Source organism: Eriocheir sinensis, chromosome 1 (genome assembly GCF_024679095.1).
Source record: "Eriocheir sinensis breed Jianghai 21 chromosome 1, ASM2467909v1, whole genome shotgun sequence".
NCBI classification, from domain to species: domain Eukaryota; kingdom Metazoa; phylum Arthropoda; class Malacostraca; order Decapoda; family Varunidae; genus Eriocheir; species Eriocheir sinensis.
This window is the reverse complement of record NC_066509.1, coordinates 15,811,929-15,829,428: the sequence shown is the minus strand read 5'-3', so window position 1 is coordinate 15,829,428 and position 17,500 is coordinate 15,811,929. Positions and strand designations below refer to the sequence as shown.

Here is a 17,500-nt window from a genome sequence, read left to right as displayed (position 1 = left end):
CCAAGGCTTCTTCCCGGTGGGGCCTGATGGTCGGCCCAAGGCTTCTTCCCGGTGAATCCTGATGGTCGGCCCAAGGCTTCTTCCCGGTGGGGCCTGATGGTCTGCCCAAGGCTTCTTCCAGTGAATCCTGATGGTAGGCCCAAGGCTTCTTCCGGTGGTTCCTGATGGTCGGCCCAAGGCTTCTTCCCGGTGGTTCCTGATGGTCGGCCCAAGGCTTCTTCCCGGTGGATCCTGATGGTCGCCCCAAGTCTTCTTCCGGGGGATCCTGATGGTCGGCCCAAGGCTTCTTCCCGGTGGATCCTGATGGTCGGCCCAAGGCTTCTTCCCGGTGGATCCTGATGGTCGGCCCAAGGCTTCTTCCCGGTGGATACTGATGGTCGGCCCAAGGCTTCTTCCCGGTGGGGCCTGATGGTCGGCCCAAGGCTTCTTCCCGGTGAATCCTGATGGTCGGCCCAAGGCTTCTTCCCGGTGGATCCTGATGGTCGGCCCAAGGCTTCTTCCCGGTGGGGCCTGATGGTCGGCCCAAGGCTTCTTCCCGGTGAATCCTGATGGTCGGCCCAAGGCTTCTTCCCGGTGGGGCCTGATGGTCGGTCCAAGGCTTCTTCCCGGTGGGGCCTGATGGTCGGCCCAGCCCGTTCTGGCGCAGGCGAGTGTTTATAGTGGCGCCATCTTGCATTGGCTCATGCTCCCCTCCCGGAGCTCATCTTTAATCCTAGAATCTAGGGTCCGGATTGCTAGGTGGTCTTCTGGACAGCATGTGGGTAGTTTTAAGCCACTCGGCGACAGCTGAAAAATCCCAGCTTGGTGGCACCGGGCGGGGATTGAACTCGCGTCATCCTGAACGCGGCGCCGTCACGCTATCCATTCAGCCACCGCCTACCCGATGAGAAAACGGTCTCATAAGACTGAAACAAATATTCAGTGAAAACAAGCAAGGATTAAAGAAAAAAAACCATTTAATTAAAAAATCGATTTAATTAAAAAAAATCCGATTTAAATCAAATAAATGGACCACACATAGCATCCACCTTTTCGAGCCTATAGTTGAACAAAAAATTGGTTGGGTTTCATTTGGGGACCTGACATAGGAAAACAAAAACGCCATACACCAGAAAACTGACAAAAAAATACAGGCACCAAATTTGATCCCATTTGTGGAGAAAGGAACCCATCCCTGCCAGAGAGCCACACCCATTACTGAACATTAACGACATACAACACACATAAGAAAATTTCTGACAAGCCAACAAAAATTTAGGTAGGTCCATAGTCTATGGTAGGTCACATTAGGAGATAATGGAGACAATCTTCAATAAATAAAAATATTTTTTGCTCTTTTTCGTATATACATATGCTTTTAGTTTCTTTCTCTATTCATTCTCTCTCTCTCTCTCTCTCTCTCTCTCTCTCTCTCTCTCTCTCTCTCTCTCTCTCTCTCTCTCTCTCTCTCTCTCTCTCTCTCTCTCTCTCTCTCTCTCTCTATAACTATATATAAATATATATATATATATATATATATATATATATATATATATATATATATATATATATATATATATATATATATATATATATATATATATATATTGGTTCTACTGGACTTGTCACAAGAAGAAAAGTTTTGAGCATGAGTCTCTTGAACCCAAAGAAAAATAGGACAGTGACCGAGGGGAGGGCAAAAGACTGAGGGACGGAGGAGGGGAGGCGGTGGCTGGCGTGAGGGATGAGGGAAGGACGGGGCACGGCCGGAGTGGACACAATAAATGTTGTACAGGCGGCGGCGGGGGGCTATAGGCAAGGTTTGTTATAGGACGCCAGGCTGGGCGCGGCTGGCTCCACACGGCTTCATTACGGCGTGTTGTAAGGGTGTGGTGTTGTGTTGCTGGCGTGTTGTGTTGCCTCAGCTGACGCCAACTCTCCCTCGCCCTCAGCACCTCTCCACGCCACACCACGTCTCTTCATACTGACGCACACTTCACTCAGGGGACGACAGAGGGCGGCTAGAGCACTACTTCCCCTTTCCTTTATCTTTTTTTATCTTTCTGTCTTTCTCTGTCTCTCCCTATCTATATTTATCTATTTGTCTGTCTATCTGTCTGTCTGTCTATCGGGGGTCATCTCGCAGGCCTAGTTCTCCGTTTTATCAAGGCGGAGAGATCACGAAAAGTTAAATCGATTTTCTTCAGCCGACAGCAAAATCTAAAAATAAAATGTTATCAGTAGCGATTCCCCAGAGAGGCGCAGCAATAAAGTTGACCAGCAAGTCGATTTAAGTCTGGAAATGTGTTGGCGAGGGATATTGTAAGTCATCTCATTTCTTTCTTTAGATCTTATGGTTCATTCTCCCTGCGACGCTTCTCTGTATTTGTGTTACGGTTTAAAACGCTTCCAGGTACTCATTTATAATCCTTGTACCTACATTACTCTAGACATCCTAAGATTAAACGTCAAAGGACCTCTCCCTTCTCCTCACACTTTCCCTTACTTCCTCATCCTTCTATCAACTCTCTTTTCCTTTTCCATCTCTAGGGCACTCCATTATGAATCTATAGTACACCCACCCATGTCGATAGCGGGCCGCAATAACCTATAGATATCCCGGAATAAAGAATGAAGGGGGGGACGAAAGCCTTCCTGTAATGTGAATATAAATAGTGATCATAACCGTTCTCTGCACTATAAGCCAATATTACCAAGACCTTCCAACCCTTGCTGCGGGTCGAGGCGTACCCGTAAAATATGGATAACGTGGCATCGCCTATCTCTCCGACATTACGGCCAAGACACTTTCGGCTCCCACAATAACTATTTCCAAAGGCCGAAAAGGAGATCAGTCGAGTTCCAATGAGTTTTTTTCACGTTGATGGTACAGAAGGATGGTCAGATCACCACCAGGGTTATAAAACTATCTATGAAAATGCCCCAGACCGCTACGAAAGTCTTATCAAATGTTTGGGCTTGAACGCCGAAAATACTGAAAGGTGTTTTGTTTCAACACTTGGCGAGGTCATGGAATAGTTTCATTGATAAGAGTCTGTGATCGTAAGAAAGTCTCGGGTGTTTGAATCGAGGTTGAACTCTTTTGTTTCACTATCCCATTGACACACTTGCGTGAACGTAATAACATGGGAGGTCAGGTCTTTTTTGTTTGCCTCAACTTATAGAGCTAAAGGTGAGGACGAAGTAGAATCGAAGGTTAGGCCTGTTTTGTTTGCCTCGCCTCCCCTTTCATAGGACTGTGACTTTAATAAAATCTAATATTAGGGCGTTTTTGTTTGCCTCAGTTCATCGCTATGACTCTGAACGTATTATATTGGAGATCGAGGCTGTTTCAGAATGCCTCATGTCCTCGTCAGTATGACCGATGCGGTTGGTAAGCAGAAAAGTCGAGGGTTATATGTTACTGTTTTGTCTTCGTATAGCTATTGGAGTAGGAAAAGCGAGGGTAAGGTTCTTCTTTGCCTCGGCGATGGGAGAGTTGAGGGCTATTTTTTTCTTTCTTTACCTCACCTCCTCATCAATAGGACTGGAGGCAGTAGAGTCCCAGGTGGAGAGTTAAAACTTAACTCATCCTCCAATACCCTCTGCATCGAAACTTACCCGTCAGCAACTGAAGCAATAAAACGCCCCAACAACAACATTGAGTTCTACACATCGGCATTTTCTTTATCTGGTAAATATTATGGACTGCTCCCCGGGCAGCCATCTTTAGATTTATAGCAGATATAAATCTTCGCGTCACATCCATCGATACTTTTTCCATAAAATCGGGATTTTTTTTCTTTTTACAGTCCACTGCTTCAAAAATATCTATCCAACTGTAAAAATGTAAAAAAAAAATTGAAAACATATCAGTCTACCGATAAACAAAAGGGGGAGGTAGGCTGCCAGACAATCAAATAGACCTGATGAATGAATAAGAAATGGCGGGAGAGAAAGATAGATGGATAGATGAAGGGATAACTCATCGAAAGTAGACAGAAAGGGATAAAGACTGAGGAATGGCTGCGCAAAACATAAAACCCGACAAGCAAACTGACAGAAGAAAAATACATTGACTCGTGGAGGAGACAGAACAGCCAGACGGAGACGGAATGAACGGAGAAAACAAGACGGCCAGACAGACATGCAGGAGAGACAGACAGACGGAGAAACCAGCAAACATACAAACACAGATAGAGACAGAGACATAACTGACAGGGATGGGGCGAGCTGGTCGTTGCTCTCCGCCCCTTCGTCTTCATCAGCCTCAAAACACTTCGGCAACACCAGGGCTGTGACATCGCGCGGCTCACAGAGGAAAATTAACCGAGAGCGCCGCAGTTACGGGTCAGAGTAGGGAGGGAAAGGAGGGACAAAGGGGAAAGGGAAGCAAGAGGGAGAGTAAGGGGAGAAGAGGAATAAAGTTGAAGCCATAGTTAAGGGGCGTAAAGGGAGAAAGAAGCAAGGCAGAAGAGGCGTTCAAAAGGCCAGGCGAAGGGGAGTCGAAGTGGGGAGCTGAGAAGAATGGCGGAGTGGGAAGCAGGTGGGGAGAAATGAGTGGAAGGCAAAAGGGGAGGGGGGAATGGGGAGAAGAAGGGGAGAACAGAGTAAGGAGTAGAAAGGGAAGGCGAACTGGGGAGAAGGGAGAGGAGCGAGTGCGAAATAGGAATGAACCGGAGTGGGGAGAAGGGGAGGTTTGAAGGGGAGAACATAGTGAGAGGCAAAAGGGGAGGACGAAGTGGAGGTACGGAAGGGGAGGGCGGAAGGAGAGGCAAAAGGGTTGAAAGGGGTGGGGATATGAAGAGGTGGAGTGGGGAGCGGAGTGGGGAGGAGGGGAGAGTACTGGGGGGAGGGGAGTGTGTGTGGCGATATGGAGAGGTAGAGTGGGGAGAGGAGTGGGGAGCGGAGTGGAGAAGGGGAGGGTGCTGGGGGGGGGGGGGTGGCGATATGGAGAGGTGGAGTGGGGGGCGGAGTGGGGAGCGGAGTGGGGAGGAGGGGAGGGTACTGGGGGGGGGGGAGTGTGCGTGGCTGGCCGGTTGGAAGTGTTAATAACGACAGAGCTCCGAGTGAGACGAGTCCTTCTGTAAGACGCCATTAGGGACCCCCCCCCCTCTCTCTCTCTCTCTCTCTCTCTCTCTCTCTCTCTCTCTCTCTCTCTCTCTCTCTCTCTCTCTCTCTCTCTCTCTGTCCACTATCACCTATACCCCCCTCCCTCCCTTCTCTTATTACACACATCTCTTCCCGTTCCTCCCCTGCCCCCCCCCCCCTCCCTCTTGGCCACCAGCGACCTTTCCCAGACCCTATTCCCATCCCCCTTTTCCTTCCCCATTTATCTCCCTAACTTACTTCCATCTTTCCTCCCTAAGCTCTGAATGCCAACCAACGACTGACCTCACTGGTAAAAAGATTAATTCGTAGGCAATATAAGAAAATTCTACCATCTCTATTCTCCTTCCCATCCTTGACCTATCTCTCGTAGCTGGCCATCTCCTCCTTACTTGGGTTTACCAGTAATTATATCCGTTGCCTCCTTCCCTTCTACGCTCTAATGTAACAACCATTTCTATTCACTTCTCATCCTTTAAGCTTAACCTTCCTTTCCTCTCTACTTGGGTCTTTCAGTTCTCTTATTTTTGGCCCCTTTTCCTTCTACGTTCTGATATAACACAACCATCACACGTTCTGATATAACACAACCATCACACGTTCTGATATAACACAACCATCTATGTTTCCTTCTCATCTCTTGGTTATATTCTTTACTTCCATCTCCTCTCTACTTGCTCTTCTATGATCAGTAATATTTCAATACGTTCTAACTAAATCATCACTGTTCTGTTCTCCCCCTTTTGCTCATCTTCTTACCCTCCATCCCCTCTTTATTTGCTCTTCCAGGACCATATTCTTTGCCACTGTATTCTCCCAACGCTTTACTGTAACTGAAGACGCTCATCATTTCCCTTTCATCCATTGCATACCCACAACCTCTCTACATTTCCCTAAACACCTATATGTAAAAGTACTTCCCATTTCCCCTTGCTCCCAATTTGTCACATTCTCGTTTTTACTCTCAATACCAACTCAAAACCTCTCAAGAACATACCTACAAAATCATCTCTCTCTTCCACCACATTCTTGCATCTATACTCCCTACTTTTGACAACTCCCTTTCCTCTCTCTTCCATCTCTGACCCTTGTTTTCCCTTCCATCCCGTCCTCTGACAATATATGACCCTCTGGACCGCTTCTTCCCTCCCTCCCTTACCATAACTTACTCCCTTGCACCTCCTCTTCCTTCTCCTCATCCCCACCTCTTACTGCCCTCCCCAACCCTTCCCTTCCCCTTACCATAACTCACCCCCTTCCCCATCTTCCCCCATTCACACCCCTTCTCCTCCCACAACACCCTGACAAGCGCACACACACACACACACACACACACACACCTCCCGCAGGACTCATAACTAGCAGACGCTTCCACCACTCTCCTCGTGGGACCGCTAGGCTGATAATAAAGCCCCGTGGAGCCCCTATGACACCCTTATAGAGCGAACGTAACTTTGCTGTCTTTGCCGACTCGCCAATTCACCCCACCACCTGGCTGTGCGGGTGTGGAGGGGAGGGACGTATAGCTGGGTGGGTTGTGGTGGGTGTTGTGTTTCTTCGGTGGTGTTGTCTTCATTATCAGTAGTTGTGATAGCAGTAGTCGGAGTAGGAGTATCGAAGTCATATTAATTTCATACCCTTAACGTCTTTCATCTTTCGCATATTACCAGACTTATAGCATCACGTAAGAGGCGCAACTAATTGGGCAAGAGTAATTATCAAAGTTTCGTCATCACTGGTACGAGTATACAAAGTTTGCCTTAATCCTTCATAACTACTGAAATACCATACAACACACACACACACACACACACACACACACACACACACGCACACGAGGAATTTAATATGAAAATTATAAGAAAAAAAGTGAAGATCCTGTGAAACAAACCGTGAGGGGGGGGGGAGCGAGTAGTGTGGTGTCCCGAGGCTGCAATGTGAAGCGGTTTCATGAAGCACTGGCTCCAGGGGCCTGCTGGAGCTGGGCGTTATCGCGATAAGTTATCGCGATACTTTATCGCTGATAACAAAATCGGGTTATCGGCCATCCGCTACTTATTTAAATATATATCGGTATCTTCGTTACTTTTGTAACCAAACTAGCGATAATCACTACTTTTTTCCGCCTCTCAGAAAAAAAAAACGTTGTCTACTCCCTACTGCGCATGCGTGGCCCGGGCGCCCGGTGTTGTACGAAAAAACTTCGGGGTATGAAATATCTTCGGTGAAGAGATTTCATACTTAGATCATCAACATTAAAACACTAGATTATTTTTTTTATGTTACTCAAAAATCAATATATCAAAGAGAAAAATCATTTAACTTTGCCCAAAAAATAATTATTCACTGCCTCAAATTTGATATTCCATATTCGTTTGTGAGCATGCCATGGTATTGAAGCCACCCGGTGTTGTGTTATTTGGTGTCCCATCATCAAAAGCTGGCGTTTTTGTTTACAAACACTGCATGGTCTCTCGTGAACTGTGCATCTTCAGACCAGTAAGCGTAGCCCTATACAGTCTCACAAAGCTTTTTAACACATTAAGAGTTGCTGTAAGGCTGAATCATACATACAGTACCACCATCCTCGATGTTTCTAGAACGACACTCTGTACATATAAATGCAACTCGTACAGAGAGTCGTTCTATAATCAGTGGAGATGGTGGTAATGGTACTGTATGTCTGATTCAGCCTTCCAGCAACTCTTAATTACGGTTAAAAAGCTTTGTGAGACTGTACAGGTCTACGCTTGCTGGTCTGAGCATGCGCAGTTCACGAGAGACCAGTGTTTGTATACAAAAGCGCCAGCTTTTGACGGCGGAGATGCCAAGTAACACAACACCGGTTCAGGCGTTTCTAGTATTACCGTCCATATGTACGTGTCAACGTGTGGTTTTCAGGTTTTGTAAGTTTTCTAAAATGCAGATAATGAAAATTTTAATTCAGCTATGTTTTTTTTATTTGAAATATCAATATAGTATCGTTTTCGCCTATCGGACTTATCGCTAGCTAGTATCGGAATTGTGGATTAATATCGGGTATCGGTTATCAGTTATCGCCTATATTTGTGTTTCCAGTTAACGAATATCGGTTATCACCGATAAGGTTTTCCATTATCAGTTATCGGTTATCGGGAATAAGGTTTTCTGTTATCGTGCCCAGCTATGCCGCCCGAGGCACCACCTTCCAGCACGACCACGTCACAGAAGTCTCGTGCGTATGTAACCCCAATTTAAACTACTTTCTAGGTAGCCTTCGGCGTGTAGAGGCCAGTCCTGTCTGTTGTGGTGAAAGGATGGTGATCGTTGCCGTTTAGCCGCACACACACTGCTGGAGAACAAGGCGGGTCACTCCTGTGGCGTGGCCGTGCTGGAAGGAGCTGCCCCTGTACTGGACGCGGTGCTTTATGAAACTCCTTCACGTTGCATCTTCGGGCCACCACAATCTGGTATCTTTTTCTGGTAAGAGAGAGCAGCACAAGGGGCAATATAAAACAAAAAAAATAATACGTTCTCAAGAAGTAAAATTTCTTCATGGGAAACATATGCCAAAAAATAAGCCCCTTAATTGATCGTTTCAAAGTCAAATAATTATTTTAGGAATTCAACACACAGGTCCACAAAGACAAGCTACAAGACTTACTAAGTTCCCTTTTGAGGTTAAAGTGCCTCTCTCATTTTAATCGACAGATTCAAAGTTCAATCACTTGAACTAGTAAGATAATCCAACACCCAGACATACACAAGAAAAACTGCAAGACCTATTAATCTTCCCTTGAGGAAGTAACCAACTAATGAAAGATTCCAACTCACAAATTTAGAACACTACAGGTCTCACCCGTCTCTTCAAGTTTAAAATTAAAGCACACTAAATAGTAAAATATTTCAGCATAGACACACTCAAGTCATGCTACAGGAATCACCGATCTCCCATCAAGTTTAAAGCAAACTTAGATAACTAATTAAAGATTCCACCAGAGATACACTCAAGACATGGTACATAACTCACCATTCCCCACTAACTATATAGTAAAAGGTTCCACCACAGACACACTCACGACAAGCTGCAGAGCTCAGTGATCACACTATTAACGAATTCCAGCACAGACGTACTCACGATAAGCTACAGGACTCGACGATCTCCCCTTGAGGTTTAACACAAACTAACCAATAAAAGGTTCGAGCACAGACACACTCACGACAGGCTACAAGACTCACCGATCTCCCCTTGAGATTGGCGACGCGGCAGGGCAGTGTGGCGAGCCTCCCCACGGTGACGTCCACGCTGGAGGGAAGGTCCGGTAGGAGGTGGGGCCCGCGGCGCCCCGTGGCGTCAGGCTGCTCCACGCGCCAGTCCGTCTGTTCCCGCCAGCCTGGGTGTGGAAGATGGGAGAGTAGAGTGTGTTGAAAAGTTAGGCAGAGTTTTTCCTCTCTTCTAAGGGGATTCGTACTTTGTCTGCTACTTTGTATAATGATTTCCGTTTCTACATACTTCTTACATTCTCTCTCTCTCTCTCTCTCTCTCTCTCTCTCTCTCTCTCTCTCTCTCTCTCTCTCTCTCTCTCTCTCTCTCTCTCTCTCTCTCTCTCTCTCTCTCTCTCTCTCTCTCTCTCTCTCTCTCTCTCTCTCAGACATACTGGGCAATTTTGTCATTGAAAAATCATGTCCATATTTTTGGGCGCGATTATATCGAAACTGCAAAAGTATACAGAAAATCTATTCCAATAAAAAGAATTTATAAGAAAAACGCGTAAGACCAGTTTAGAAAAACGGGAAAAATGGGAAAAAAGGCAAAAGAAAATGAAGCTCTGCTGTGACACCACAAAATACGAGAGAGAGAGAGAGAGAGAGAGAGAGAGAGAGAGAGAGAGAGAGAGAGAGAGAGAGAGAGAGAGAGAGAGAGAGAGAGAGAGAGAGAGAGAGAGAGAGAGAGAGAGAGAGAGAGAGAGAGAGAGAGAGAGAGAGAGAGAGAGAGAGAGAGAGAGAGAGAGAGGAGAGAGAGAGAGAGAGAGAGAGAGAGAGAGAGAGAGAGAGAGAGAGAGAGAGAGAGTCTCTAAAGAGTTCCGGGGGGACAGCATAAGCCAAGCAGGAATGACGCCACTATAAAAACACTTGCCTGCGCCACTATCGGGCTGGGGCCGATCACTAGGCCCCATCATGAAAGCTTACCTGTGCTATAGGGCAAACGTAATATAAATATAAGTATGATATATGTGAATGTAAAAAATATATATACCCTAAAACTGTTTTATGTTGTCTTTTCCATGTGCTTGTAAAGATCTTTTTTTTTGTTCTTTGCTTATTTTACTTAAAGTATTGAGTCAAATAAGAAAAAAAAACATAAATGGAAGTTGACGCTGTACACTGGTAAGCTACGGAGCGTCGCAACTGACAAATTTTCAGCTGGAATTTCAGGCGTCCCCAATTTGTAAAGGAAAAAACGTATCACAGGTGTCCGCCCTGTGCCATCAGTAAAGTGCCCCCGTGAGGCTGGCGCCGCCGGGTTGTGTCCAAGAGGCACCGGAAATTGAGCCTTGCCGTCAGCCTCTCCGATCGTAACTACAAAATCCCGGGCTTTTCACCTATAAATTTTGAGCGATGAGGGATCACCGGGCGGCCAGCTGCTAACAGCCGTGCATTAGTCCGCTGAGGGAAGGCAGCTAAAAGGACGGTGCTTCTATTCGTCACCACTGGACGCCCTCCGAGTGCTGCTGGCCGGAGTATGTGTCGCTCCGGCTTTTCTCGTCTCAGAGGATTATATGCGTCGGCTGGGTGTGAACTGGACGGCGGACATGCTTTTCTGACAACGCATATACAAGGAATAAGTGAAACGCGTGATATACTGGTTTTGAAAAATAAGACAAAGAACCTCACAAGGATAGACAAAAAAGAGAGAGAATTACATATAGAATTACATAGAAAATCAGACCACACAGACCCCATGGTCCAGACTAGGTGGTCTGTCCTTAAACCTAAGTGATTTTACATTAATCAGATGGCTCCAAAACGTTGCTTTTCTACTCTAGTTAATATTAAATTCAAGGAAGTGACGGTCGAGCTTGGTTTTAAAGGAGTCAATCGTGTTACACTGGACCACTGATGGTGGGAGCTTATTCCATTCTCGCACTACAACGTGCGAGAGAGAGAGAGAGAGAGAGAGAGAGAGAGAGAGAGAGAGAGAACAATGGGGAATCTGCTGCAAAGATTCCCTCACGGACTCAACTGGACTCTCATGAAGGACCCAGATTTTTCCCCGCCTCTGGACTCCCTCCTGGTGCTGCTGGCGAGTGCGTGCTCCCCAACAGCCTGTCTCTTCTCCGCGGACTTTGTGTGTCATGGGCTGCCTGGTGTTTTCGTCGCCTATGGATCCCCTCCACGTGTTGCTTGCAACAACTAAAGAAATATTCACAAACGAAAATTCATTTTGCATTATGACGGATATAGATCAGCAAAAATTAGCTTACAATGGCGAGCCCAGCAGCAAGAATGCGTCACGTCACTCACTGAGCAATGGCTGGATTGTGTAGACAACAAAACTGCTACTGGAAAATTTTCCTTTACCAAACAAGAAGCCAAACACAAGAAAAGACTTACATAAAACAAAATAATCACAAGAAAACAACCAAAATAGTAACACCAACAAACACATCAGGAGCAGCTACTATTGCAAACGTCATTGTTCTGCATCTAAATTTTTATCTAATTCTACTGCTGGCTGGAATATCCTCCTTTCCAGCCTCCCTCGTCTTACTGGACTTCATGTTGCGTGGAGTCTGCCGCTTAAGAAGTCCTGCTGCCTCGTTAGCCTCCTTGCTCTGACGGCGCCGAAAGCCAGCCACACTCAGGGACTGGGAAAACTTAGAGTTCTGCAAGAAGTTCCGGATTATGGACCCGACCAGCCTCCCTTCCGCTTTTCTAATGCCTCAACGGTGTTTCGCAGGATTCAGCCAAAAGCTTTTCCTTAAAATGCTGAAGTTGGTGAACTTGTGGCTTGACACTCCTGTACGCGCAGACCTGAACGCTCTGAGCAGCACCGACCACCCCTGGGTACGCCACTCCACCCGTGACCCACGGGCGGAGGGCGCAAGAGTTGGACACCTTCTTCGATAAGTAGTACCAGAACACACACACACACACACACACACACACACACACATACTCTACTCCGTGGCGAAACTGGTTAGAGCGTTGCACTGCCAGGCTTCACGGCCTGACAGGGCTGCGGTTCGAGCCCGCTCAGGCCGGATTCTTTCCTTTGAATACACTGTTCCACAAGAGCTGGCGGAAATTTTCATCAAGGGGTGAACTCGTGAAGTTGGCGTCATTGCTTGAGTGACGGTCTCCGCGCCGCTCATTGGCTGTTGTTTACTATATCTAAGCCGCGGCAATTTCGTGTGCCATGACAGCCTATAGTCTTTCGACTCTAACGAGCCCCGTGGCTTGGCCCGGGGAGCCCCCCTTTTTTTACACATCTAGCGATGACCTGCGCATGGCGATCTGTCTCACTGTTTTATTAGGCCCCTTTCACACGAGCGGTTTTTGCCGCTCCGGCACATGCCGGACGGTTTAGCTTTACATTGACTCCTATGGGTGCGTTCACACAAGGCCGGAGCGGCAGTCTTGCCGCTCCGGCAGTCGCACCCTGCCGGACTGCCAGCAAGACCGCAGCGGCAGAAATGCCGCACAGCAGTTTCGGTGGTCATGTGTTGCTATGGGCGCCGTCACACATGCGGTGTTTGCCGCGTGCGGCGAGGAATAGTTGTCTGTCAACACTGGGAGGAAGGGCACGCGACCACTTTGTCTGCATCATTGGAAAAGCTGGTATGCACTATATTTTCCATCTTATGAGCTTTCAATTAATGTATATTGAAAATGTAAGTGTCTTACATATTAATTCTGTATACCTCTGTACAACAAACATCTGCATTCAAATTTCAGGGTTAGGGCTAAATTAGCTTATCACAACGGAGCTGCTGATCTCCGAGATTGAAAGACGGCCCTGCTTGTGGGATCCCTCGAGAAGATTACAAAAACAAGATAAGGAAGACAGAAGCTTGGGTCGAGGTGAATACCTTGCTGTGTGAAGGAGATACAAAAGCAGATGCGGCAGACACCGCACTTGAACCGTGGATGTCTAGGTGCCATGCGGCTCGGTCCGGCCGGAGCGGCAAAAACCGCTTGTGTGAAAGGGGCCTTATGAAATCTATGTATATATATATATATATATATATATATATATATATATATATATATATATATATATATATATATATATATATATATATATATCGATCGACTATACTATCTCTCCTCATTGCTGCCTTTAAAATCAAAACTATTGGTGTTTAAGTGTAGTTATTATTATAATCGCTCTTCCTTATGGCCATTTATTAGTTTTTTGGTACCCACAAATATTATAAACATATTTCAGGAATAATAATACGACGATGAAAGAAATGAGAAGGTTCTTGCCTTCGCCAATGTTTGCGTTAGCATCACTACACATATGACAGTGCCAGGACGTTAAAATATACCAAGAAATCTTACAATAAATGAGTTAATTAGACTGTAGCCTAGCACTTTCTAGTAGTAAAAAGTAGTAAAAAAAGCCTAGCCTCAACAGTCGCTTCAGTCGCTGGACATTGTCCGTTTACGTGCAGTTCTGACAGTTTTGTTATGAATGTCGTTTCAGATTAATTTATAATAGTTCAAAAGGCACATACTTATCAATAAAGACGTTATTGCATTAGTTTTTATCGGTGCAATCTGTTACCTTACAACTCACAAAGGGTTTTGATAGAAATACAAAGTCAATTTTATGCGCATCAGAACAAATTAAGAATTGGCCAATGAACGCGCAGTACCATCACCCATGCCATGATGCCAAGTCCGCGAGTCAACCCCTGAAGGAAAATCTCCGCCACCTCTCGTGGAACCGACTATTATTTTTTATAGAGTGGTTACTGCCCCCCCTTGAGCAAGGGGGATGGGGTGTGTGGTGTGTGAGGTCCTGGCAGTACCCATAGATCGACTATAAAGAGCACTTGCTCATGTCGGGAGGGTACCTACTGGCAATTACGAGTCCAACTCGTGATCAAGCCGTGGTGAATTACACACACAAACACAAACAGTTTAGTCAGTATCTCACGTCATCGAAAATGCTTGCTATATGTATGACCACTGCACACCCATGCCCTCTATTAAGTATATTACTTAGAAATAGTTGAAAAAAATTCGAAGCCCTTGTAAAATTCAGTTTTAATGTCAACTCTATGTTTTGTAAGTTCAAACGGAAAAGATGAAGAAAAAATTATTAAGAAAGAAACTTCAGCCATGATTAAAGGATGACATGAGTGTTGCCTTACCATTATAAAGCGCTTGGTTCTACTGGTCGCGTCCGTAGCTGTGGCAAGACTTTTATATATATTCAGTACCCTGACAAATAAACAACCTGATATGTTAGTACACAGACAAAAAATATTCATAAAAGTCCATGAGATGGTGAGGAGCATGCTTGTTCACATTCAACCACTTTATTGCCGTGAACACACAACGGATATCTGACAAAAAAAATTCATGTATAGACCCAGCGGAGATAATCTGCCATTAGCGCACACAAGCTAAATACTCGCTGATGCTCGCGCTCCCTCAACGCGGGAATTAGTCGAGTGCAACCTTTTTTTACCTTTTTTTTTTTTTTCAGCCCGAGGTAGTTAACGTGCGTGATACACTAGTAGGACACTTACCGTGATGAAAACACTTGTGCCGAACCCTCCAAAACACACTGACAGCCAGCACTGGAACGAAATGGCTGCTGGGGAAAATTTTAAACGAAATAGTGACGCCCCTTCCATCTTTCCGAAATTCGACAATCAGCTAAATAGGTACTGGGTGGGGAGGGGGAGACGGAAGGCAAACCAATCGATACTTAACTCACTGAACTAAACTCCAGTGACCGGTATAGCAGCCGCGGACTTCCGGTACACCATCAAACCAAGCAAACTGGGTCGCAATGAACACCCAAAACTTTGCATGACGAACACTGTATTGAGGTCAGTTAAAGTTGAGGGCATACGTTATACCTGCGTGCACTGTATTGCGAGGAGGAGTAATTTAGGAAGGACACAACGACCGTGCAAAGTAAAAGCAAAACTTCAGAAAAACCATAAATACCAGATGAAACGAAATGAGAGTGGCAGCATCACCATGAAACTTTAACAAATTGCTGGAAACCTTTTCTCTCTCTCTCTCTCTCTCTCTCTCTCTCTCTCTCTCTCTCTCTCTCTCTCTCTCTCTCCTTGCTAATTCATTTTTTCTTGCTTTCCTTTCTTTTTTCTTTCTTTTTCTTTCATTTTTCTTTCGTTTTTTTTCATTTTCTATCTTTCTTTATTCTTTCTTTCTTTTCTTTCTCTTTCTTTTTCTTTCATTTTTCTTTTCTTTATATCCTTCTTTCTTTCCTCTATCTTCCTTCTTTTTCTCTTTCTTCCTTTGTTTATCTTTGCTTCTCTTTCTCCATTCTTTCCTTCTCTCTCTCTCTCTCTCTCTCTCTCTCTCTCTCTCTCTCTCTCTCTCTCTCTCTCTCTCTCTCGTTCTAAGGGCAAGTGAGCACATATCAAAGAGTCGAATCAGTAACGTTCCTTTGGTCTCATATCCTCACACTCTCAAGGGGAACAAGAGTCATAACATATCATTAATAATATCACAAAGAGAAAGCACTCGCAAGACAGACAGGCTCAGTACAGGTCCCGAAGTTAAATAGTGTTCGTTATACGCGACATAGCGAATGGAGACGAGGACGCTTAGCAAATTACGTATCTTTTAAGGAGCGAGATGATGTCTACTTAAGCATTCTGAGTGCTCGTTAGGAATTGCCAGGAAAGGGAAGGAAAGGAATATAAAGGATGGAAAGAAAATAATATGAAGGAAGAGGAAAGGAAAGAAAGCGATGAGAAGGGAAGTGAGAGGAAGGTAAGAGGGAAGGGAAGGAAAGGAAAGAAAAATGAGGGAAAAGAAAGGGAAGGGATAAGGACAAAGTATCATGTAGGTAAAAAAAAAAGGGAAAAGAGGGAAAGGAAATAAAGGAAGCGATAAAAAGTGAGATGAAGGAAAAAGGAAAGGAAGGGAAAGGCGGCGATGAAAAGCGAGAGGAAGGAAAGAGGAAAGGAATGGAAAGGAAGGAAAGAAAAACTGAAGGAAAAGGAAGGGAAAACATGAGGACAGGGAATCATGTAAGGAAAAAGACGGAGAAAAGAGGAAAACGAAGGGAAAGAAAGCAATGAGAAGAAAGGAGAGAGGAAATGAATGGCAAAGAAGGAAATAAAAATGAAGGAAAAGGAACGAAAAGATGAAGGCAGGGAATAATGTAGGTAAAAAAAGAGAGGGTAAGGAAGGGAAAGGAAAAAAAGAGAAGGGAAGTGAGAGAAAGGAAAAAGTAAATGAAGGGAGAGGAAGAGGAAGGCAAAAAGACAGGGAAAAGAGGGTAAGGAAGGGAAAGGAACCGATGAGAAGGGAACAGTGAGGAAAAAGAGAGTAAATGAAGGAATGGAAAGGGAAGAGAAAAGAGAGACAATGAAAAAAAAGAGTAGGAGGAAGGGAAGGGAAGAGACAGGATGTGAATGAGAGGGAAGAGTAAATAAAGGAAAGGGAAGGAAGGGAAGTGATAGAGGGAGAAGGAAGGTAAAAGGGAAGGAAAAGGACAAGGTATGAGGAAAAGAGGGAAATGGAAGATAAAAGGTGTGAGGGATGGGATGAGAAGGGAAGATTAGTTGAGAAAGGAAAGATATAAGGGAAAGGAAGGAATGGAACGGAATATGAAGGAAAGGAAATCACGACAAGAAAAATGGAAGGGAAGGGTTGAGGAAGGAAGATAAGTTGGGAAATGAAAGGTGGAAGGGAAAGGAGAGGAAGGGATGGCATATGAAGGAAAGGGAATCACGACAGGAAAAGTGGAAGGGAAGGATTGAAAAGGAAAGAGAAGTTGAAAAATAAAAGGTGGAAGGGAAAGGAGAGGAAGGGACGGGGTACGAAAGAAAGGAAATTATGATAGGAAAGATGAAAGGGATGGAATGGGTTGAGAAAGGAAGATACGCTAGAAATGGAAAGATGGTAGAGGAAGAAGAGGGACGTAGGGAATATGAAGGAAAGAGAATTATGATAGAAAAGGGGGGAGGGAAGGGAAAGGAAGGGATGGGATATAAAAGGAAAGGGAATTATATGAAAGGAAAGGTGCAAGGGAAGGGAAAGGAAGGGGCGGGATATGAAGAAAGGTGCAAGGGAAAGGAAAGGAAGGGGGGGATATAAAAGGACAGGTAATTATATGAAAGGAAAGGTGGAAGGGAAGGGAGAGGAAGGGGCGGGATATGAAGAAAGGGAATTATATGAAAGGAAAGGTGGAAGGGAAGGGAAAGGAAGG

At 45.2% G+C, this 17,500-nt stretch overlaps 1 pseudogene; it reads right to left on the bottom strand.

Moving 5' to 3' along the window:
* Nucleotides 1-17,500, bottom strand: part of LOC126995579 (hemicentin-1-like) — a 137,771-nt pseudogene that overhangs the window by 48,870 nt on the left and 71,401 nt on the right.